At 42.6% G+C, this 23,823-nt stretch overlaps 1 protein-coding gene across 1 annotated transcript in view; it reads left to right on the top strand.

Annotated features, from left to right (window-relative positions):
* The window catches only part of TENM4 (teneurin transmembrane protein 4), a 1,939,017-nt gene that overhangs the window by 510,885 nt on the left and 1,404,309 nt on the right, over positions 1 to 23,823 (top strand). Inside the window, exon 5 of the mRNA XM_089331772.1 lies at positions 3,818 to 3,890. The gene's annotated coding sequence lies outside the window, so the exon portion shown is untranslated. The remainder of the gene's footprint in view (positions 1 to 3,817; positions 3,891 to 23,823) is intronic.

Below are 23,823 nucleotides of genomic sequence, written 5' to 3'. Positions count from 1 at the left end.
TGTTGCAAAGTCTTTGGAAGTACAGAGTGCCTACAGCAAGTTTTTGAAGGTCAGGGATTTGTAGCCTCCTTTCCACAATACCCAGAGCAAGTAAACATAACAGTAACTCCTGATATCAGGCCTTTGTCTAAGGACTTTACACAGAGCAGCTCATGTAATCTGAACAACTTTGGAACTATTACTTTCCTGGTTCCACCAATAAGGACACTGAGACACAGAGATGTCCAGAAAGCTGTTCTCAGGATCACAGAGCTGGTAGGTGACAGAGCTGAGATCTCAAGCCAAGCGGTGTGGTATCACAGTCTGCACTCCTAACCAGCACACTGTACTAACTGTGTGGACCAAGAAGCGCTGTGGAATGTGAATGGTACACACGTGAGTTCACACCCATACTCCACAACCTTCTGTCTGTGTGGCACTGGTCAAAGTTTTGAATTGTTCCAAGTTTCTGTTCAGTGATCTCTGTTTTGAAAGGGGCTGTGGCATTTCAGTAAGCCAGATCTCTAAGGTGCCAGACTTGTAGCTGATATTCAGTAGAAAGTGGCCAATGTGACCACTCACAGTATGCTAAAATCCACTTCCTGGTCTTGACGTGGTTGGGATTTTATAAGCCTGATGGTTTTTAATTGAGAAATATGCATTCATGACTGCTAATCAATATGCTCATTTGGCAGCCAGGTTCCAGATGAAATAAAGCTAAATGATGATGCAATTAGAATATACAAACAAATCTCCCACAGATGCCAAACACACTCGACTGCCTTCTCCATCCTAATCACGTGGCTCTGCTTGCTGCAATTCTGGAAGGCACTTTTCTTGGTGAATTGGCATCCAACCAAATAAATGGTGCTTCTTCTGTTCATTTGCTGTTGGCTTTACTTGCATTCTCCTTGGAGCCCAGTTTTCCTCTGCCCATGGGGAGGACGGCACATAGGCCCGACTGCCTGAGTGTGAAGGATGCTGCACACCCTACTGACAAACGCTATCATCTGACATTTTCTCTGTCATTTCTTTTATCATTGTCAGAACACTAGCTCGCAATTATTTTATTTATTTATTTTTTTTTTAATTTTTTTTTTTGACAGGCAGAGTGGACAGTGAGAGAGAGAGATAGAGAGAGAAAGGTCTTCCTTTGCCGTTGGTTCACCCTCCAATGGCCGCCGCGGCCAGCATGCTGCGGCCGGCGCACCGCGCTGATCCGATGGCAGGAGCCAGGAGCCAGGTGCTTTTCCTGGTCTCCCATGGGGTGCAGGGCCCAAGCACCTGGGCCATCCTCCACTGCACTCCCTGGCCATAGCAGAGAGCTAGCCTGGAAGAGGGGCAACCGGGACAGAATCCGGCGCCCCAACCGGGACTAGAACCCGGTGTGCCGGCGCCACAAGGTGGAGGATTAGCCTATTGAGCCACGGCGCCGGCCCTATTTATTTATTTTTTTGACAGGCAGAGTTAGACAGTGAGAGAGAGAAAGGTCTTCCTTCCGTTGGTTCACCCCCAAATGGCCGCTATGGCTGGCGTGCTGTGCCGATCCGAAGCCAGGAGCCAGGTGCTTCCTCCTGGTCTCCCATGTGGGTGCAGGGCCCAAGGACCTGGGCCATCCTCCACTGCCTTCCTGTGCCACAGCAGAGAGCTAGACTGGAAGAGGAGCAACTGGGACAGAATCCGATGCCCCAACTGGGACTAGAACCCAGAGTGCCAGCACCGCAGGTAGAAGAAGATTAGCCTAGGGAGCCGTGGAGCTGGCCAGCTGGCAATTTTAATGGGGAAACAGTTCAAGAGGCAGATTCCCAACAGTCTCTCACAAATCTTTTGCAAAAATATCCACGTCTTCTCCTTTATTGGAATCTGTGCGTGACTAAATGGCATGGCTGTCTTTGTGGTTTACCCCACAAACTCAGCTTCTCCAACTTTCTCTCTAGTCATCACACTTGCGGCTTAGTAACTAAAATGCATCCTAACTGCTTTAAGCACAGTGAGTGGGGTAAACTATAAACTCAGCCAAGATCTAGGTGTTCCTGGTTAAAATCTGCAGTTCCTACTTACTAGTGTTGTGACTCAGGGCAAGTAATGTTAGTCCCATTGCCTCTATCAGAGAGGATAATCACAGGTAATGTCTGATGTGATAGGCAAACTAAAAGATCTGTGTGAAGGTCTAATATTACCTACTAGCACATGAGAAGTTCAGAATACATACTACTTATCATGATCATCATCAACAATAACCTAAATTTTCAACTGAAAATCAGAACTGAGAGTGATTGGAGTCCATTAACCTTTTTGTGTTGTATGTTTGGGATAGTTGAAAAACTGTAGAAGTTAGACACAGAGACTTGGAATCCAATGTTGTCTCTGCTACTCCTCTGAGACCTTGAGTACATTACTCAACCCCTTTGAGCTTCAGTTTTTTTTTTCTTTATAGGCTCTTTGTGGACTGTTCAGAAGTATGCATGTCTTATGGAAATTTGAAATTGTAGCCTTAGCCAAAACAAGGGAATTTGCTGTTAGAGTCCGAAACCATTATGTATCCATGAAGTGCTCAGCATATGCATGATCTTAGACAGTTGCAAAGTAATAGGACTGAGAAGCTGGGAAGGGCCTTTTAGCATCGTCTCATCTACTACATTCACTATACAGAGGAAAATACCCAAGTTTCAGTGAAATTCAGTGACTCCTTTGAGATGACACAGCCAGTGAAAGACTAGGCCCAAAGGAGATCCTAAATGTTCTGCACTGATCAATGATCTTGTCTGTCAAGGCAAAAGAGAACAGAGTACATGAAAGAGTAAACTCAGATTAAAAATAGATGTTGAAGGAGAGAAAAAGAAAGGGAAAGAAGAAAGGAGGGAGGAAGGGGGAAGGGAAAATTGAACAGAGTGTGTGGAATCAGCTGGAGGACATCGCAGCCCTTTGGCATGGGGTTTGGTTAAACCAGCTTGTGGGGTGATAAAGAGAACAAACAGGAGGGGAGACAGCATGGACTCAAATCCCAGCTCCTCCACGCAGGAGCTATACGATCCTCGCTTCTCCATCCCTGGGTGTCCTGATATCACCTGCTCTGTGTGGTTGTGGTGAAGGCGGAAGAGATGATTGGTATACAATTATCAGCACATAGCAGATTATTAATAGACAGGTCTAGCATGTAGAAGACCTGTTTAGTTGTTGCTGTGTTTAAATATGAAGGTAACTATCATCTCTTCCCCCAACTCACCCCTGCTTTTAAGGTAGTTGTTTGAAGTCCTAGAGATGGTTCATGTTTTCTCAGTTAAACTCTATGGAGCTAACACTGTGGTAAGATGTTGGAAGTTATCATGGGAGACTCAAAGGGCTGAGGGTGGGGCCCGTGCAGGAAGCCAACATGAGCATGTAAGCAGTGCCTGCTCTGTGTAGGGCATGGCGGGAAAAGCAGTGCATATCTCCTCTTATTTAGTCCTCATGCTGGTCTAGAGAGGACAGACATCATTGCCCCCATTTGATACATGAGACAAATGTAATCCTGAGCAGCTAAATGATTGAACCAGGTTGCTTCTAACATAAGAGCCTCTCTTCCTCTCTTTCATGATACAGTCCCTTCCCAGCTGGATGTAGCACACTGGACATCTATTATGTCTATTTCCAAGGTAACCAGCCTATATTCCCAGGCATCTTTAGGAGAAAGACTGGAGAAAAATGTCTTTTCCTGATTTTCTTAGTTTTCAGTCAAACTACTGTGAAGAGTTCTTGTTCCTTTCCTGCCCATTACATTTTGTGAACTTCAGATCTGCAGGCTTAAAAGCAGACATTCCTAGGGTTTATGTGCTTTTCTGTGTTTTCTCATTCTCAGGATAAGCACTCTTGGTGCTCACAAGACAGCTGAGTAAAGTCGTCCTGCCTGGCCATTGATGTGCATGTCTAAGGTAAAATGTCTATCTATATAAATTCAAATTTTCTTATTTTTCCATGCTCAAGTGTTTGTGGCTTGTAGGAACATGTTGGTGGGCAAGGTGGGAGGGTAAGAGCAATGCCAGGAGTCCATGCCCTTTTCACTTTTGTCTTGAGAAAAATCCTGTGGATTAGAAAGTGGCATTCTCAGCAGGTCTCTGACAACAGGCTCTGTCAAAGTTGGCAGAGTGACAGCATTAAATGTGCCAATCTCTTTGGCTGGAGTAGATTGTTTTTCTTCCATGGGAAGCATTTTCTTAATCTAAGGCAGAAAATACTGATATTTATGCTCTTTTGGAAGTATTCCTTTGTGAAAATCAAATAATGTCAGAATTTTATTTTCCAGAAAAAAATAAGTTAATGGATAAAATTTTGCCATTTTAAAACCTTTTTACCCCTAGTTTTCTCTTGAGACTTAGGACTGGCTCTTATTTGCCTTCCCTGTATACCTGCCAATGACCCAATTAATGAAAAAGAATGTAAATGGAAAAACTCAGAATCAGTCACCTCACTTAAGTCATGATTAATTTTTTTATAGATTTGAACACTTTGCTCTGGTTTTTGGTGCATTTGTACACAGGAATATAGTATTCTCTGCTCATAAAATCACACTTAGTTTAGATATTGGTATTAATTGCATCCTTCATTTTGTGGCTGTGCAACAATCATGGTGTTCTATGACTTCCAGGTGTTCTGCGTGTGGATGGTGTGCAGAACCCCCATCCAGGGTCCTAGTTTCCATATGCAATTAAACATATGGAAATACTATCTGTTGCTGCTGATTATATTCCCAGGAAGCTCTTTCTAAAGCACTTCATTAGGAGTTCTCACACAAATGGGGAGAGCATTTAGCATGATGTTTAAGACCTGCATCCTATATCCAAGTGCCTGGGTGTGAGTCCTAGGTGTGCTTGCAGTTCCAGCTTTCTGCTGATGTCCACCCTTGGAGGCAGCAGGTGATGGTTCAAGAGGTTGCATCCATGCAACTCATATGAAAGTCCTAGTTGAATTTCTGGCTGCTGGCTTTGGGCTGGCCCAGGCCAAGCTGTTGTGGGCATTTGAGGAGTGAACTAGCAAATCTCTTTCTTTCTCTCTCTCTCTTCTGGCCTGTCTCTCTCTGTCTCTTAGCTTTCATAAATAAAAGTTAAATACATAAATATTTGAGGAAGAAAAACCCTCTGAGTTTGCACACAAAATGAGTTATAGTGCTCAAGTTACCATGTGGAGAATTGAAGCTTGCAATGTGATAAGCTATAGATCACCCAAGCATGCTGAGACACGTGGTAAATTCAGGTCAATGTAAGCTTGAAGGATTCTCTGGCAACTGCTTTCCCTTCTAGGGAAACTATCTTCCATGGAGGGCAAATGGATGACATAATACTGCTCTTACTATACCTGGAGCCAGACCACATGATGACCAGTGATGACCGGTTGACTAGGTATAGAAAAGGAACTGGAGAGTTGTTCAGGATATTTAATGAACATCTGTCATGTGCCATAGAAATATGGTCTGGGAAAGGATAAGGCCTCAGAGCTGACTTTCTTAATCCAAAGATCTGATTTGGGAGAGGAAGGAACCAATAGGTGAACCATGTCAAGAAGCCTCTGAATTAATGGGTTTTGGTGAGAGTTCTTCACCACTGAGATCCGGACAATTAGGTCATGACTGAATTCATAGATTTAGTTTGCCTAGCAGGCTAAAGCCAGAAATCAAGTTTTCAAAGAGAAATTTTATCTGAGTAGGCAAATCATAGAACTCCAAGCCAAAGTCTTTGAGACTTGCCCAAGTGTTAATAAGCAACATAAAGGCCAAATATCAACTCCAGTTCTGAAAGGCAAAATGAAAAATTCTCTTAAGAAGACAAAAAGATGAGACAGAGCCAAAAATCAGAAATAAAATTTTTATGGAAGATGAGCTTTATTTACCATGAGCTAGACATTGTCTACAAACATATTCACTTACATCAATGGAATTAGAACCACTGTCATCCTCATCTTTAGAAATGAAGAAAATTGAGACTCAGGGAGCTCAAGTAGCTTTCCCAGTTTGTACAAGGAGGAAACTATCGAAACAGGGTTATAACTCAGGTAACATGGCTCTAGAACCCATTTCCCAATGACCACACTACATTGCCTCTGTCATTTCAAATGAACTGAAGTGCATCTGGCCGTGAACAAAAGAGAAGATTCCAGGGTGATTCACCCAAAGAAAATCAGATGTCTAGTTTTCCTATGTGGTCCTGGTCCTGTGTGTGTGGTGAGTGAGTGTCAGGCAGGCTGAAACTCCCTACTGTAGAGCAAAGAGCGCTAGGTTCATGGTTAGGAATTCCCCAGCACTGACCTGCTGCAGTTGAGGGGTTAGCCCAGTTCTGAGTGACTGCGGTTGCACTGTCTGAAGAGCCCGTCCTCGTTGGCACTTTCTGTCATGGGAATATCTGCAGGTGGGATGTCTCGGCAATCATCCCCAGCAGACACACTCAGGGAGAGCGCAGCTGCATCTGGTTCCCCAACACCACCATCAGGGGATTCACCTGCTCCCGTGGAGGCCAGCCCTGAGGTCGAAGTGCTGACAGACAGAAGCCACCGTTCAGCCACCTCCAAGCAGGCACCAGGTGTCTTCAACCTTCAGTTGCCATTTCCTGGCCTTGCCTGTGCACAGGGTTCATCTTATGAAAGAGAAAGCCTCACAAATCTTTGTCTCTGGCTCAGCTCCCAAGAGACCAACCAGCCCCTGAAACACAACTCTTGCCCTGTTGGGAAAAAATAAATAAATAAAAACAAAATAAAACAAATCAAAGAAAAAAAAACACTTTTTTTGCAGCTTACTAGTGAAACTCACAAATAAGCCTTGAGAAATAAGACCAATTTGCTACTCCCTTCCTCCAAGCAAACTTTTATAAATAACTGTCCCCTACTCCCCCACATCACCACTCTTCCCGCCCCCAGCATTCTATCACAGAATTGTCAAGAAAGCAGTGGCTGGCAGGTCGTGTCATTGCTTCCGGTCCCGTTGGTCACATTGTGTAACATCTTCACTCCTAACCTAATCCGATGGATGCAGCTTGACAGGGCGTAACAGGGATGTGGTCCAGATTCCCTGGAGCTGGTTACAGACCTTGCCTCCCTGCTGGCTTCGGAGGATGGCACAACATTCAGAGCACTTCAGGATGTATTCCTTGGTTAAATAGATGTAAAAAGGGGCTGGTGTTTGTGGCACAGAGGATTAAGGCACTACATGCAATACCGGCATCCTATATCAGAGAGCTCATTCCAGTCCCAACTGCTCTGCTTCTGATCCAGGTTCCTGTTAATACACTTGGAAGGCCATGGAGATGGGCTGAATGCCTGGACTCTGACTATCCAGGTGGGACTGCCTGGGTCCTGGCTTCCACCTGGATGAGACCTTGTCATTGCAGCCATTTGAAGAGCAAACCAGCAAATTGAAAGATATCACTCTTTCCATCTCTCCCTCTTGCCATGTCACTCTTTCAAATCAATTAATTAACTAAAAATAAAATAGGCCAGAGCCATGGCTCACTTGGCTGATCCTCCGCCTGCAGCGCCGGCACCCTGGGTTCTAGTCCCGGTTGGAATGAGGAGTGAAACTGGGACTTCGGATGTTGTATTTCTCTTCGTTTTGAACCCAGGTATTTTAGAATGTAGAAGGGATGTGTGAGTGATATGCTGCCTCGCTCTGTAGGCTGGAGGTGGGCGATGCCATTTCCAGCTGATAGAACCTCAGGTTCGAAGTGCGGTTTGCTTTCCAGTGTCTCCCTGATGTGACCTTGGGAGATGCTGGTGGTTTGTCCTCATGATGTTCATAAATACTCAGGTCAGGCAGTCACACCAGACCATCTGCTTTTCCCTCCCTCTCTGAGAGCAGACTGATGGAGAACCTGGAACCCAAGGATGAGAGCTGGAATGTTGCATGTACCACAGAGGAAAGGTAGAATGGAGGTGACGGAAGGGCCTGAGGGATTTCTGACTCTGCAATCTGGCCTTTGCATTTGAACTGCGCACTGGGCTGGCTGAGCTGGAGAGGGGCCATCCAGGCTCGCAGGAATGGAGAGCTGGTTATTGAAGGACTCGCAGTTCCCTTTCCTTCTTGGATAGGACCTTGGTTTTTTAGATTGGTGGAGACACTGGCGTCATTCTTCCTGGGATTTGTGGAGAACTCTGGAGAAGAGAGGAGTACCTCAAGTGCATGTGGATTTGTGGCTTAAACTCAGTTTCCGTGAAATGAAAACACTACGGCTCACATTATAAGGTTGTTCAAGGGTGAAATGTATCCACATGGCATTCTTTCACCCCAGTTTGAGGGATTAACCTAGCATGATCCTCGGGAGGTCAGTCTGTCTGCTCCTCTGTGAAGGCCAGGTGCGTGAGGGATGGCAGTTCTGTCCCAGTGCCAACAGGCTGCATAATGCAGTCTACTGAAAAGTGAATTCCAGTGTGTGCAGGACTCCCCAGGGAGCTTATTAAAATGTAGACTCTTATTTAGTAGGTCTCATGGAGGGCCTGAGGTTCTGCATTTTTAACCAGCTCCCAAGAAAAATGGATGTTGGCTGATCCACGGATCACACTTTAGCAGCAAACACCTACAGACACAGGTAATACTGCTGGACAAGGAGAAATGGCCTTGCCTGGGAAACTGGTGGGTTAAAGGAATAGTGTCCAAGGTTATATACAGATCAGTCAGGTGTAAGGTAGACAAACTCTGGCAAAGGAAATCCCCTCTCTACGTGTGAAGCATTGTGATCAATACCAAGCTTGAGCTAACCTGGAAAAAAAAGGAGGACTTGTGCAATTATCCCCATGGGTGAAAGTATGGCTCCCCACTGCTCTTCACCAAACTGCATTCCTCAGCATAACCATTGCGCCCCTCCTGACCTGCCTCGAGCTCCTGCCTGTGCTCTCTCTTGTCTGTGCAAGGGCTGCTTCTTCAGCGTGGAGTGCTCTCGGCTCTCTGCTGCCCAGTCTGCTGAAAAACCCCCATTCACCTTTCAAATTTTTTGTGAAATTAGCTTCTTTGAAAAACATAACCATTCAGAGCTTTATGTACTTAAATCATGGGCCACATTTCTGCAGATTGCAATGATCAAGGGTCTAGATTGATCTCCTTATAATGTGTGAGACCCTTGAGATCTGGGTCTTTCTATGTTAATGCTCATCTTCTGGGAACCCAGCATGGTGCTGGGCCATCCCTAGTTACTTAGTAGATTCTGGTTAAATGGAAGGGAAGAGTGGGTGGACACACAGGGAGGCAACAAGGGCAGCCTGCTTGGGAAATGGCCATGTGAGCACAAGAGGGCTTGACCAAGAAGAGGCTTCTTAGAGCAAGGGAGGCCTTCATCTGAAAGCAGCGACTGTGGTAGGCAGAGCTAATGTGCACACAGACACTGCGGCATAGACTCTGGTGGTGTCTCTGACGTGGAGGGAGAGTTAACCTAACCCTGGGTAGACAAGGGTGATGCTCTCTGCTCTCAGACGTGCTTGACACAGGTACCAGGGTAGAGCTCACTTTAACCTTTCAGACTCTGTGCAGAAATAGGGTTCCTTTTCTGTCTCCCAGGGCCTACCCCCATTTGGGGAAATGTCCTAAGTAGTTAAGGCTAACACTGAATTCTTCAGATCCTGTTTGACATCCAGGGCAGGAGGAAGTAGACTAGGCTTCCACTCAGTTATGGAAAGCTTGCAGTAAAAAAAGGAAGGAGGGAGAGATGCTGGCTCACGTCTCTGAAGAACTGGACCCTCTTGAGCCCAGTGACGCCATCCTCAGCCCCTGACTCAGTTTTGGATCATTCCCCATGGCTGCTTTCCCAAATTTGCAATCGCAGTCTCTGTGTTCATGAATTCAGAGTTGAAACAGTACCAAGAGCTTCACGTATGTAAACCTAAACAGGGTGCTTGCTGGCCCTATTTTGTCTAAGTAATTCATGGTGAACATCCATGGAAGACTCTTCTATATGGACCAGGAAAAGCAGTGTCCCACCAACAGGAATCTTGGTCTCGCCATTTATAAACCACGAGACTGGTTTTTTTAGTCTCTCTGAGGCCCTAGATTTGTTATCCCTGAAACAGAAATAGCAATACCAACTTAAGGGGTTTGCTGCAGTGACTGAACAAACACTGTTTTGTCCATTGTCTCTTTTTTAATTACTAAAAAAGTTTCAGCTTATTGGGGCAGGCATTTGGTACAGCAGTTAAGACACCACGTGTTGGAATGTCTGGTTCAAGTCGCAGCTTCACTCCTGATTCCATCTTCCTGCTAATACGAACCCTGAGGGGAGCAGGTGGTGGGTCCCTGCCACCCACATGGGAGACCTGGATTGGTTTCTAGCTCCTGGGCATTTGGAGAGTGAGCTAGAAGATGGGAGGAGTCTCTCTCTCTCTCTCTCTCTCTCTCTCTCCCTCTCCCTCCTACCCACCTCTTTCTCAGTCTCTCTGCCTCTTAAATAAAATTTTTAAGAAAGATTTTTTTTTTTTAATTTAGCTTTCTGACTGTGTTTGTCTCATCAATACTTTGACAATGACCTCCTGCTCCTCCATAGGAAACCACACCTAAGCCCGGCACAGGCACATCTTTTGTGCATGAAACACCAAGTACTCTCCTGTGCATGTTTTCATTTCAGGCAACCCCAGTAGAACTTCAGGCTTACAGCACAAACTCCCTAAAGTCCACCTGAGCACATGCCACAGGCGAGTCTTCCCACCCGTGTTGGTGTAAAGGTGGACAATTCTGTTTCAGGGGTCCCAGGGGATTGGGGCAATCTAGTTTCGTTAGAAGCTGTATTGTAACACAGAATATAAGTGGATGTTGAATTCTCGACCCTTCTCAGTGCCTCTAGATACAGTCTTCAAAATACAAAAAAAGGCTCTTTTTTTTTAAACTATGTTTATATTAATAATGTTGCCTTAAATATTATTAAAATCACCTTGTTTCCCTATTCCTCACTTAGTTCTACTTCAGGCTAACTCTACCATACCTTGAAATAGATTATAAAGCACCAAATATGAATTCTTGGTAAGAGAATAGAAAAAGTTGTAAATATCAGTGCCATATAAGAAGCGCCTCCAAATAGACCTGATATCTTTGGCAGGATTCAACAACTATTTATTTCACATATATGATCATTTAAAATAAGCAAATCAACTCACAGAAGACAGATCAGCATGCTTAGTAGGAAGTGGCCAGAGGAGACACTAAACAAGCAATTCACAAAGGGGAAAATATGGATAATGAGTATATTAGAAGTCTTTCAGCTTCTGCTACTATTATTATTATTTTAGACACGAGGGCCTTGGTTCTTAGAAGCAACTTGCCAAAAATCACTGAGAGAGTAGGTAGAAGAGCCCAGCGTGAATCGGGCTTTGTTCCTAGTTGCATTGTCTTTTAAGAATGTTCCTTGTTATTCTGCTTGGTTTGCTTTTCCAGACACATTTTTTATCAACCTGTTCTTAAGACAAAGTAAGACAAAATTTAAACTCCTACCAGAATATTGACTGGAATTGTGTGAAATGTATGTATTAAAATTAGAAATTAAAAACTTATTTTCTCATTGGTACACTCATCTCTTTTTCCTTAAAATACTATTTTTGTTTACATCCTTCCAAGCAATGTGCCAGGCATAAGTGGTAGATAAATGAGCAAGATGTAACCCATGCCCTGGAGAAGCTTACCAACATAGGGGGCAAACAGATATATAAACAGACAGCTTTAACCTTTGCTTTGTTGACAAAGACATTTACATTAAACACCTTTTATTAATTCTAACAAAAATTATCTGATGTATAAAATGCCCTTGGTGCATAATCATGCCATTTGCACATAATAGAGATTGACAGTGTTTTATCTGAACTCCTCCGGGCTAGATATATCTTGTAATTCAGAATTTTGAATGGTAATGTGGTGTGTATTCCAATAGTCTCTGCAGGGTCTGAGGAAGAGGCCTGTAATCAAGCATATTAACATCTCTGCAGCTGGATAAACATTTACATTAAGAGGCTTTACATCAGTTCAGAGCAGAGTTTGCATCAAATCAGTGATGCAAAATGTTCAGAATATTTTGAAATTCAGAATTGCTGACAAGGTCTATGAAACTGTTTTAAAAATTGCTAATATGTATTTCATTTTTTCTCCTGATCTGTTGCATAGGCTAGGATTAAATAATGTTAAACAATAAGGAGCACAGTACATACATTTGTCTTATTTTTAAGTTAGAGCTCTGCATGTAGGGACCCTTATAAAGAGTCATTTTGTTGGGGTTTCCAAGTAGAAATATTCAACATATTAAAGGAGAATAAGGCCGGCACCGCGGCTCACTAGTCTAATCCTCCGCCTGCGGTGCCGGCACCCAGGGTTCTAGTCCCAATTGCTCCTCTTCCATTCCAGCTCTCTGCTGTGGCCTGGGAAGGCAGTGGAGACTGGCCCAAGTGCTTGGGCCCTGCAGCCACGTGGGAGACCAGGAGGAAGCACTTGGCTCCTGGCTTCGGATTGGTGCAGCGCACTGGTAGTAGTTGCCATTTGGTGGGTGAACCAACAGAAGGAAGACCTTTCTATCTGTCTCTCTCTCTCACTGTCTAACTCTGCCTGTCAAAAAATAAAATAAAATAAAATAAAATAAAATAAAATAAAATAAAATAAAATAAAGGAGAATTATATGATGCCAATCTGACAAATTAAATTATCACCAAATTTTATTAAATACATTTGGGGATGTTGAAATAATCATCTTTAAAGATTTATATATTTATTAGAAAGCAGAGATTCAGAAGGGCAGAGGCAGAGAGAGAGAGAGAGCTCTTCCATCTGCCAAGTCACTCCCCAGACAGCCATAAGGGCAGGAGCTGGGCCAATCCCAAACCAGGAGCTTCTTCCAGGTCTCCCACACAGGTGCAGAGGCCCCAGAACTGGGGCCATATTCTACTGCTAACACAGGCCATGAAGAAAGCTGCATTGGAAGTGGAGCAGCCAGCTCTCAAACTGGTGTCCTTATAGGATGCCAGCACTATAGGCAATGACTTTACTTTATGCCACAGTCCTGGCCCCATAATCATCTTTTTTTTAAAAAAAATTATTAGCTTACTTATCTTCCATTGCATGACTTGACCTCATTATATTGAAACAGAGGCTATTCCTATTGGATTATTGAATCAGTTATATTAGATTGCTCAATTCTAATTCGAAGTAGTTAATTTAATGTTTTTAATCTGTATTCATGGTGTAAATTGTTGGTTTTTTATTATTTCTGCATAATATTTTATCAACTTTTGGGGATCTGGATCAAATCTTCCTTGTGGAATGAAGTGGATAGTTTTGCCATCTTTTGCTCTCCAGAATGTACAATACTGAATGCCTTTATGTATTTCTTGAATGCTTGAATTAAATTACTGTTAAATCTCTCAGGTTCCTAGTGTCTTTTGAGAAGAAACTTCTTAAGGAGATTTCTATAATTCTTCCACAGTTTATAGTCATTTCTGATCTTCTCTTTTTCTATAGCTTTGAAGACTTGATTACCTTTTATTATGTTGAGATTAGAAGTTAAAAGAGGAGGCATTTTTACCCTACCCAGCTGTGAATACATATATCTTTGAATTATTGAATTTATACAGGTTTTTATTTGTTCTTTTAATTTTTTTAACTTGGGACTTATATATTATAAGACTTGGGTCCAAATGTTCATCAATAATCTTTCACTGTGCTGTCCTTGAAATTTGTTTGTTTTTTTAAGAGCAACTAGAATCTCAGAATATCATAACTTGAGAGAACATGAGAGATCAGTTAGTCTACTGATTTTAGAAATGGCAAAATTGAGGTCTCAACTGGTAGGATAATTAACACAAGTTAATGTGTCAGGAAAAGGCGAGCTCAACCTGGCTGAGGCACAGTTCTGAAAAGTAAGCACAGCCATGGACCATCATGCACGGTTCTTTTCCTTGTTGACCTCAGCGCTGCATCTACTCTCAACTCCCAGGTATTCTGCTCACACCAGGGTCGGTGCACTGCTCTTCATGGTGTCCAACAGCCTAATGCTTATCGCTGCCTTTCAACTCTAGTACCCAGGGATATGTCGCCAGTTCCAAAATTTCTTTGACACCGTGGGATATAGAAGGAAAATCAGGAGTAAGTCCTGGGCTCTGTCAGCAGCCCTCCATTCAGGTTCCGTTTATATTCATTCTTACTCATCACAAAGCACTGGCCTACAATCTAGTTGAGGGTGTCACTTATTGATTTTATTAATTGCTTAAAAATTACCACAACTCCAAACAATAAAACTTTGACATTGAGAAGTGAGAATTGCATTGTACCTAAGCAAAGATGCATAATATTGAGGGGTTTTTTAAAAACATGATTTATTTGTTTATTTCAAAGTTAGACTTAGACAGAGGAGAGGCAGAGACAGAGAGGTCTTCGATCTGCTGGTTCACTCCCCAAGTGGCTGCAAAAGCCAGAGCTGTGCTGACCTGAAGCCAGGAGTCAGGAGTCTCTTCTGGGTCTCCCATGTGGTTATAGGGGCCCAAGGACTTGGACCATCTCCCATTGCTTTCTCAGGCCAGAGCAGAGAGCTGGATTAGAAGTGGAGCAGCCAGGACTCAAATGGCTTTACCTGCTCCGCCACAGTGCCGGCTCTGCCATATTGAGTTTGAAGGGCACTGTTCAAGTTCCACTGAATGTGCAGTGCCTGCCTTCCGGAAGCTACCTGTTGAGGTGATGTCTTGGCCAAAGTGACTGTGAATTCTAATTCTTACCCTCACCTGTATCAATCAACACAACAAGAAAGGCACTTTACTGTGTGAACACTCAGGTATAGAAAACCATTTGATGAACTCATCTGATTCTTTCTGCAAGAGATGGACTTAATGAAATGTCTGTTATTTTCATAGCACTTGAGACCTGATTAAAGAACGTTTGTTTTTAAGTTTTTTTTTACAGGCAGTGTAAATCACTTTGGCTGTTCCTTCATGTACAATAGCTATCTACAAAATAATTAAATTCACACCGCTGTAGAACAGGAATGCCAGCAATAGAGTTGCTAGCACTGTCTGGTTGGCCAAAGCTCAGAAGAGCAAAGATCCAGAGGGTGAATATAAGAAAACTGTCCCCTGGGCAGCTCAGGGGGTTCAACTTTTCACAAGTTCCATTTGCCGTTAGTTTTAAGTATTGAGCCCAGGGCAGACAACTGGGGACAATGCTAACAAGGTCAAGATCTACATAAATAGATTCAGAATTGAAAAATGAAAACAAAATTGAAATATGGCAAGTATGAAAAAGGTATCAAATCATATAATAAAAGGTATCAAATCATGTAATTAGTAGAAAGCACCTTGCACAGAGCACAACTTATAGTGCTCTGCAAATGCTGACTTTCATCAGAAACATTTTTAAATGTCCCTTTCCCTTTAAAACAAGTAAAACTTGAATAACTCTTACAAGTCCTGTCAGCTAATACCTTCAGAGTACTTTCTGAATCTGAACAATTCTCAGTACTTTCAGGACTCCTGCTTCATGCCATCATCATCTTTCCAAAATTGATGCCTCTGTTCCCACTGGTGTCCCCTGCAGCGTATCCATCATCCAGAAAATCAGATCGAGATGCTGGCTCAGAGACTCCCCAGTGCTTCCCAGTGTCCTGAGAAGGTTGTGCATTCTCATTACCCGGACTGCAAGGCCTGACGTGAGCTGGCCTCTAGCAACTGTCTCCCTTCCCCTAACTAACTCTACTTCTCCTGCAGACCTTAGAGAAGGCCAACCTAGCTTCTACCCCAGACCCTTTGTACTTACTGTGTTGTGTGCCAGAACTAAACTTCTAACGTATTCCGTGACCCAGACTGTTCTTGATTCTTCAAGCTTTTATCCAGATAAACACTTCTTGGAAAAGATTACTCTGACAGCTCAATCTGCCTGCTTTTCATTCTCTGTTTCCCTGATGCTTTCTGTTTTCTTCACAGCCTGTATCTTTTCCACCTGAAGCTTTCTTATATATTGCTTTATTTTCTGGTTTGCAGCCTTGTCTTTCCTATGGAATATAAGCTCCACCAGAGTGGGGGCTCGATCTGTCTTATTTCCCATGTCTTTCAGGGATTAACACAGTCCCTGACATGTAGTTATGTGCCCTACAAATAGTTTTGAATAAAAACTAGAAAGTTACTTCTTAGGACTTATGTTTGTATTTGCAAGAGCATGACAAATGTAACACAGTATAGCACAACGACATAAGTGGATGAGAATGTTAGGAAGCAGAGAAGATGCGCATTAGTAAGTCAAACTTAAGCTAGTAGGAATGACTTTCCATAAGGGTCATGTATTTCATTGTCAGGTTTTGTACACATGCTAGATGGATCATATAATTAACTCTGTGGGTATTTATTGATAACCTACCATGTGCCAACATTTTTTCAAATACATCATTTCATATATATGTGTGTATATGCATAGTACATATGCTAAATTTACCCATAAATTTGTCTTCACATAATTGTTATTATTCATATATAATATATAGTGTATGTTCATATATAATATGTGTGGATAGTTAACTATTTTCTATTTATCAGCTAGGAGGACCAAAGCTCAGAAAGGTGTGATTACTTGTCTAAATAATAACAAAGTTCAGACTTTCCCGTCTCCACATACATATTTTGAATGAAGTTTCATTCCTGACTTCACAGCTTCTTAGCTGTGTGACATTATTCAAACTGGTAGACTCTTGTGATTCTGTTTCCTCATTTATAAAATTAAAGAAAGCAGATTCAGTTGGCTTATCTAAAAAAATCATGCCCATTTACATGAAATAATGAATATAAAGCACAAGCAAGGAAATTAATCACATTCACCACTACCAGAAGCAAAATCCATCTGCACTGGGAACATACTGAGCCAACGTAGAAGGAGAAGCAAGGAAGACAGATTACAGGAAGGTCCTGGTGCTGTTTACGTCGCTGCATCGAGTCACTCCTGAAGTCATCCCTAATCCTTCCTTTTCAGCCACTTTATCTAGTGAATTTTCCTGTTTGACTTAAACTGGCAGGGTAGCAAGGCTCACTCTAGAAGGTGGCAGGGCTAGCAGTGAACTCTGCATTGACCTCCTTGGATCCCCGTTGGTGCAGGTCTCACCACATGGGGAGCCCTTGCTGCTTGTGCACCCCATGGGCATTTATGGCAAGTGTTCCTGCCACCAGGGTCCAGGAACGGAACCTTGAAAAACACTGAGTTTCCTCTTCCAAGGAAGTCCAATTAATCTGGGAGCTGACATCTTAAAGACATGTGTGTATTAAGTATGTGTGAAGGGCTATGGGGGACCAGGAGAGGAAATTACGTTTGAAATGAGACCTGAAGGGTAAGTACGAGTTCTACCCCACCTCCCACCTCCAGTTTGCTCAGGTAGACCTCCTTTTAGAGCAATGCATTTGATACCTTGTAAAAATCTGGTCAAAATTTTAGAGAATATCTGCAGGATAAAATATAAATGGCATTTCAGGCCAAATGATCATTTTAGGATTACAAATATATTTAAAACATAATAAATCTTCCAATGCTGCCTGTCTATGTGTTTATTCCTCATTGCAGTGGTTCTTAATATGGGAGGGAAATGGCTTGTAGATACCTTGCAGAAGCTAGTATGGTCCTTTCCATATAAAATGTGCTCTTAGAGAGTTTTCAATGCCACAAGTTTTATGGTGCCTAATTGAAATTCTCTGCCAATCAACTTGAACTACAGACCCCCTCAGCTGACCTTTCCTTGGGATTAAGCACTCCTCTGCATCCCTCCATAGTCAGGCACTAAGTGTTTTCTGCTTTAAAAATAACGGGGAAAATGAACAGTGACTTGTTAAGAGGCTTTGCACAGGTAATGTACCATCTATACCTATTTGTCCCAAAGTTACAACTCACAAGATACAGCTCATAAGGAAGGCAGGCTCTTTGGCTGGAGGCTGCTTCCAAGCCTGAGCTATTCACTAAGGTCCCAGTCAGCATCTAGCCCAGGACTCTCTATCTCTAACAAATAGGAGTTGTACAGCCTCTACCTGCAGGGCATTGTGCACTTCCTCTCCCCTGCAGCACAAAATACTTCCTAGCCATAGTTATTGGATTAATCAATCAAATTTTATTTTTATTACTCCATTCTGGAAAATCCACTCATATCACTTTCCAGTAATACTGCAAAGAAAAACAATCCATACCATCCAATTAAGAATAAAACATATGTCTTCCTGATGATGTCTGTGCAGTGGTGGTTACAGTGGTTGTTGGCTCTTGAAGTTACTCAACATTAAAGCCCAGATAGATGACCAGGGTATACCTGTAAGCCAATAAGTTTCATTACAGCCACTAAAAATAGAAAGGAAAAGATTTAAAAAGTAAGGGTTCTTAGTTGCCCTAGTGTCTTCTACAGCCAGAAGTGTTAATAACAACTTTCATTTATTGAGCACTTTGCCTTCTAAGAGTTCAAAGAGCTGCACCATGTAATGTTTAATTCATCTCTATCAGAGCTGTCTGATTTATAACTTCTCTAGGGCTCAGGACTTGAGTCAGGAAGATCACTCAGGCTTTCAGCAATGATCTTGCCTGCTTACATTGCTGAAGGCGTACATTTCTTAGTATTAGAAGACAGAGACCTAAAATCCAGAATAGGGGGAGGGGTGGATGTCAGGTGCTAACATTGAATCATGGCACAGTGTCAAGATGAGGCTGTTCCTGTGAGAAGAGAGCCCACCATGAAGATTCCTGGTAGTCACCGCCATGAGAATTGGCTCAGCCTCAGGGTGGCGCTCTCAGCTTTTCAACTTAAGTGCCTCTTGTTGGTGGCCCAGAGTTGACTCAAGTCAGGGGACTTGCCTGATAGTCACCCACCTCATAAGGCAGATTCAAATGAAATCAGGATATCTATCAACGTATTCAGTAACTCAGCAGCAATATTTGCTCACCAGATATTTTTCTGGTTTCCCAGTATCGATAAACAAAACACATAAACGCACACACAAAAAAAACCTTGAAAACTGAAGTAGTGAATTTCGGATAAATGTGCAATGAGATGGGCCGTTTTTTGCTTTTTCCTTGCAGGCAATTACAGTCTTTGTCTTTCTCTTCCTCCCTACTTCCTTTCTACCTCCCCCTATTTATCTTTCTCATAGGCCTTTCACCATGCAATATTCTTTTTTTAAAGATCTATTTATTTATTTGAAAGGCAGAGTTACAGAGAGGCGGGGAGGGGGGAGGAGGGGTGGGGCTTCCACCTGCTGTTTCACTCCCCAAATGGCTGGAATGGCCAGAGCTGGGCAAATCCAAAGCCAGGACACTGGAGCATCTTCCAGGTATCCCACATTGGTTCAGGGGCCCAAGGACTTGGGCCATCTTCCATTAATTTCCCAGGCCATGGCAGGGAGCTGGATCAGAAGTGGAGCAGCTGGGACTCTAACCCGCATTCATATGGGATGCTGGCACTGCAGGCAGTGGCTTTACCCACTATGCCACAGCCCCAGCCCTGCAATTTTCTCTACTTTTAACATTATCTCTGAATACCTAAGTATACAAACGCACACACACACACACGCACACACATGCATGTGCACACACTCCCTAGCCAATCCCATCAAATCTTAAATACCAACTTCCTTCAAAGTGTTCTCTGAGACCTGTGTACTAGGCTAAGTTCTACAATGTGCTCCCGCAGTGGTACCCCCTTCTCTCTCATGCAACCCTTACTCATGAACATACACTTTCCATGAGACTATAAGTTGCATGCAGGTAAAGATCCGTAGCATCTTGTTTATCATCCTATGCACAGTGCCTAACCAAGGTACTTGGCATACTTAGCAAATCTTAAGCTCTTACCTATAATATCTAACACATATTGAACACATAACAGTATAAATTGTAGCTACCAGGCTTGAGCATTCAACTGTGCCAGGCATTGTGCTAAGCACCTTGTGTGGTACATGATCTTCCCAAGTAGCATTGTTGTACCACAGTCAGCGTTTTCAGAAAAGGAAAATGACAAACACAGGGATAAAGTCATTTGTGACCCCAGAAACAGAATTGGAAAATAAGATTCTAATGCAAGTGGTTTATTTAAGAGATGCAACCAGCAAGCAAGCATGAGTTTAGAGAGAAGGGAAACTAAAGCAAAACCTGCCAACAAAGGGTCTACTATCTACCAGATACCCCAGTGGGCAACTGGAATTGAATCCGACTTGGAAAATTCCAGCACTCAATCACTGCAGAGCACTTACCTGAGAGCTATCCCATCAGAGGAGCAAGACAGCTGGGGTATGTTTTTATCTAGCACCTTCCACAGTCATGGGTTTAGGTCTACTAAGGATGGGTTTCAAGGGGCAGTATTATCTAGGCCTTCTAGCCTGCTGTGTGCATGCCAGCAGAACAGCCTCCAGCCCTCAGAGGAAGCCCTGGGACAGTTGAAATGCAGTTGTAGTACTCACCAATGAGGCCACACAGGAAGAGAGCAGTTACCACAGTTACACACCTGAGGTTCCATTTCCGGTCAAGGACAACACTGAGACATGAGCTTGAGTCTGACTCCGAGGCATATATTTTAATGACTATTTTCATAGGTAGTCACTAAAAAAAAATGAATTTTCAAAAGAAGGAAAAAGAAACAAAAGGAAGGCCAAAACATTATCATGAAGGATTTTTTTCATTAGAATCAAGCTCAGCTGTGATGAAGCTTCTCTGTACCCAAAGAGAGAATGCTTTCTTTGTGACTGGAATGTTCACCTTTTCTGAGTTCAGGGTCTGTCCCCCTGAGAATTGCTGCACTCACTGCTCTGTCAGTTTTTTCTCTCATTATATTTCCTGTGGTAAGGGGTCCCCTCCACTTTGGTTCTCTATATTCGTTCTTAAGAAATGACAATACACTGACTTGGCTACAGTCAAGTCTTGACCTATCCTGGGAGTCATGCTGTTGCTATGGTGATCACCCATGCATCAGCTCTCAGCTGTTATGCACTGATTTTTCTGGTCAAAAGCACAGATTACTAACACAGTTTAGGGTTGCCAGAAAACCCTGTATCCTGCCCATATGTTTCTTCTCTGTCATTCTCCTTCTTGCCTCATACTCATCCCCTTATCCCAAGCAGATTCCAAAAATCACTTTAGATACTCTAAGTTAGCCAATTTACTTTGTCGGTGAGGTACTGGGACACTTCTCACAATGCAATAGCTCTGTGTCAAGAAGTTAATTCAGTTCTTATCAATCAAGTCTTTACCACAGTACCTTGTGAAATAAAGACTGACATTCAGTTCAATAAATATTTGCTGAGTACCTACTGTGCACCTGCTACTGTAGTAGTGATCAAAAGATGCTCCTTGTTCTTAAAGACTAGTGGGAGAGACAGGCATAAAATTGTACCTAATGATACGTGCTGTCATATACACAAAGCTGTGAAAAAACAAGTGTAAGATAAACCAACATTAAAGAAGGGCAGTGAGTCTGATTACACAGGGATCTAATAATGGTGCTGTTGAGTGAAAAAAAACAGCAATCCAACTCATACAAAGGACTAAGGTCTGAGTATATGTATTTCATTCAGGCTAATGCCCCACTGCGGAGCCTTATGGGGTATATGTGGACTCTGTCCCCAGGCAAGGATGCTGATCTTCATTTGATAGGCCCCTGAGATTTCACACTGTGTTTCATAGACCACTCGGATTAGGGAGGGGCTATGAAACAGGGAGACAGGACAAACAAGTGCTGTTTAGGTTCACCCACTCCCACTTCCGTCTCCACTAAAGTAGCTGTGTTCACTGCTGCTACAACATGAGAGTTCTGGGGCAGACTTTGAGAAATGATGTTTTTCTACAACCTGCAAGGGAGGAAGGGACCAAAGGAGGGAACCCATGACAATCTGGAGACATCAAATTTGAAAGGTTATATGGAGGGAAGTGAGATAGTCATGGTTGTGCTTTATACAGAAACTTCTGGCATAAGGGTAAAAAATTAACAGCAGATATGAAACTGAGGAAGGAAGTCCAGTGAGATTTTAGTACTGAAATACTTCAGGTAAGAGGGGATAAGGCCTCATCAAGGACTTTGTTGGTGATGATGGAGAGAAGAGTTGAAATCCAGATATAATTAAGGTATATAGTCAGCTGGACTTAATGAGGCACTGGATTCTGGGACAACAATAATAACAACATGTGCCCAAAGGTTTATTCTAAAGGTCATTATTATGAGATGTGTTTGAAACTACACGGAGTAGAGCAAATATTAATTACAAGTGTTATTTCGACTAGATCATAGCTCTCTTCATTTCTAGTCAGCGTTCTTTCCACAAGCCCCTCCCATGACTCATTATAAAGTGAGCTTTTCACTAATTGGATTTGCCAAAAGCGGCGGAGAATGCCATTTGGCTACTTCTTCTCTGGGGAATGTTGATATTCAAATCTCCAGGTCATTATTGAGAATCCCCGCTTCCAGCATGGGAAATTTAAAATTGGATCTCATGTTAATCTCTAAAGCAAGCTCTCCTTTGCCTCCGGGATAAGCAAATATTTGAACTTGAGAAAGCAGATTGTTTCTGCAACCTGTACGCCTTTGACCAAATTATTCTGTGGCAGTAGATTCTGATATTCTGAAGGGGTGTAGAGGAATCTTGGTTTATAATTTATGTGGCTAATGATAGCGAGGACAGTGATGATGAAGAAGCTAATGATGATGACAGTGATAATCATTAAAAAAAAACCACATTTCAACCCCTCTTCTTTGGCAGAAAATATGCTAGGCAACTTTGTATATTAATGGTCTTATTTCAGACTTATACCAATACTCCTTCTTATTTTCAAAACTTTACTGTTCAGGAACTGAAGCTCAAATATTTTATGTAACCTCTCTAAGGTTACCCAAATAGTAAAACATGGAGTAGAAATTTGTCCCTAGTCCTGTCCAACTAGTTCCAAATCTCATATTCACTGTTCCTGGGTACCCAGAATTCTCTGCTTCTTTACCCAACCCCCACACTTGTCTAACCAACAGACTCCCCTGCTTTATCTCCAAGCAGAAAGTATTTTCCCTGAAAGTTTGGGCCTTGTACATACCAAAGCAGATTTTCCTGACTGGGTCTGTCAATACACAGAGCAGGTATTTCAAAGCAGAGGAAGTGACAGGGTCTTACACAAGACACACAGAATGATGTTGTCTATCACTCACAGAGTGTGGGCTTCATGTGTCAGATTAGGCTAACTGGACTGGTAGGAGGTTGGCAAATTCCTCCGGCTTGGTGTGAATGTGGCATTTGGAAAGAGAAACCTAGTAGAAGAATCATAGGAGACACTTGAGTTATTGAACTGTGTACTAAAACCCAAAAGTGCCCATTGTATCAACAGCTTAAACACATTAATAGATAAGCACCCTGTTTCAATACACCACCCTACTTCTTTTTCCCTTTTTTTCTTTATTTTTATTTTTAACTTTTATTTAGTAAATATAAATTTCCAAAGTACAGTTTATGGATTACAATGGCTTTCCACCCCCATAACTTCCCTCCCACTCACACCCCTCCCATCTCCCGCTCCATCTCCCATTCCATTCACATCAAGATTCATTTTCAATTATCTTTATATACAGAAGATCAATTTAGTATATATTAAGTAAAGATTACATCACTTTGCACCCACACAGAAACACAAAGTGCAAAATACTGTTTCAGTACTAGTTATAGCATTACTTCACATTGGACAACACATTAAGGACAGATCCCACGTGAGAAGTAAGTACACAGTGACTCCTGTTGTTGACTTAACAATTGGACACTCTTGTTTATGGCATCAGTAATCTCCCTAGGCTCTACTCATGAGTTGCCAAGGCTATGGAAGCCTTTTGAGTTTGCCGACTTCGATCTTATTCCGACAGGGTCATAGTCAAAGTGGAAGTTCTCTCCTCCCTTCAGGGAAAG

The sequence above is a fragment of the Oryctolagus cuniculus genome, chromosome 1, assembly GCF_051225735.1.
Source record: "Oryctolagus cuniculus isolate XC-2025 breed Fujian yellow rabbit chromosome 1, ASM5122573v1, whole genome shotgun sequence".
Lineage (NCBI taxonomy): Eukaryota > Metazoa > Chordata > Mammalia > Lagomorpha > Leporidae > Oryctolagus > Oryctolagus cuniculus.
Note: the sequence above shows the minus strand (reverse complement) of the source record. Positions and strands in the feature narration are given on the sequence as shown.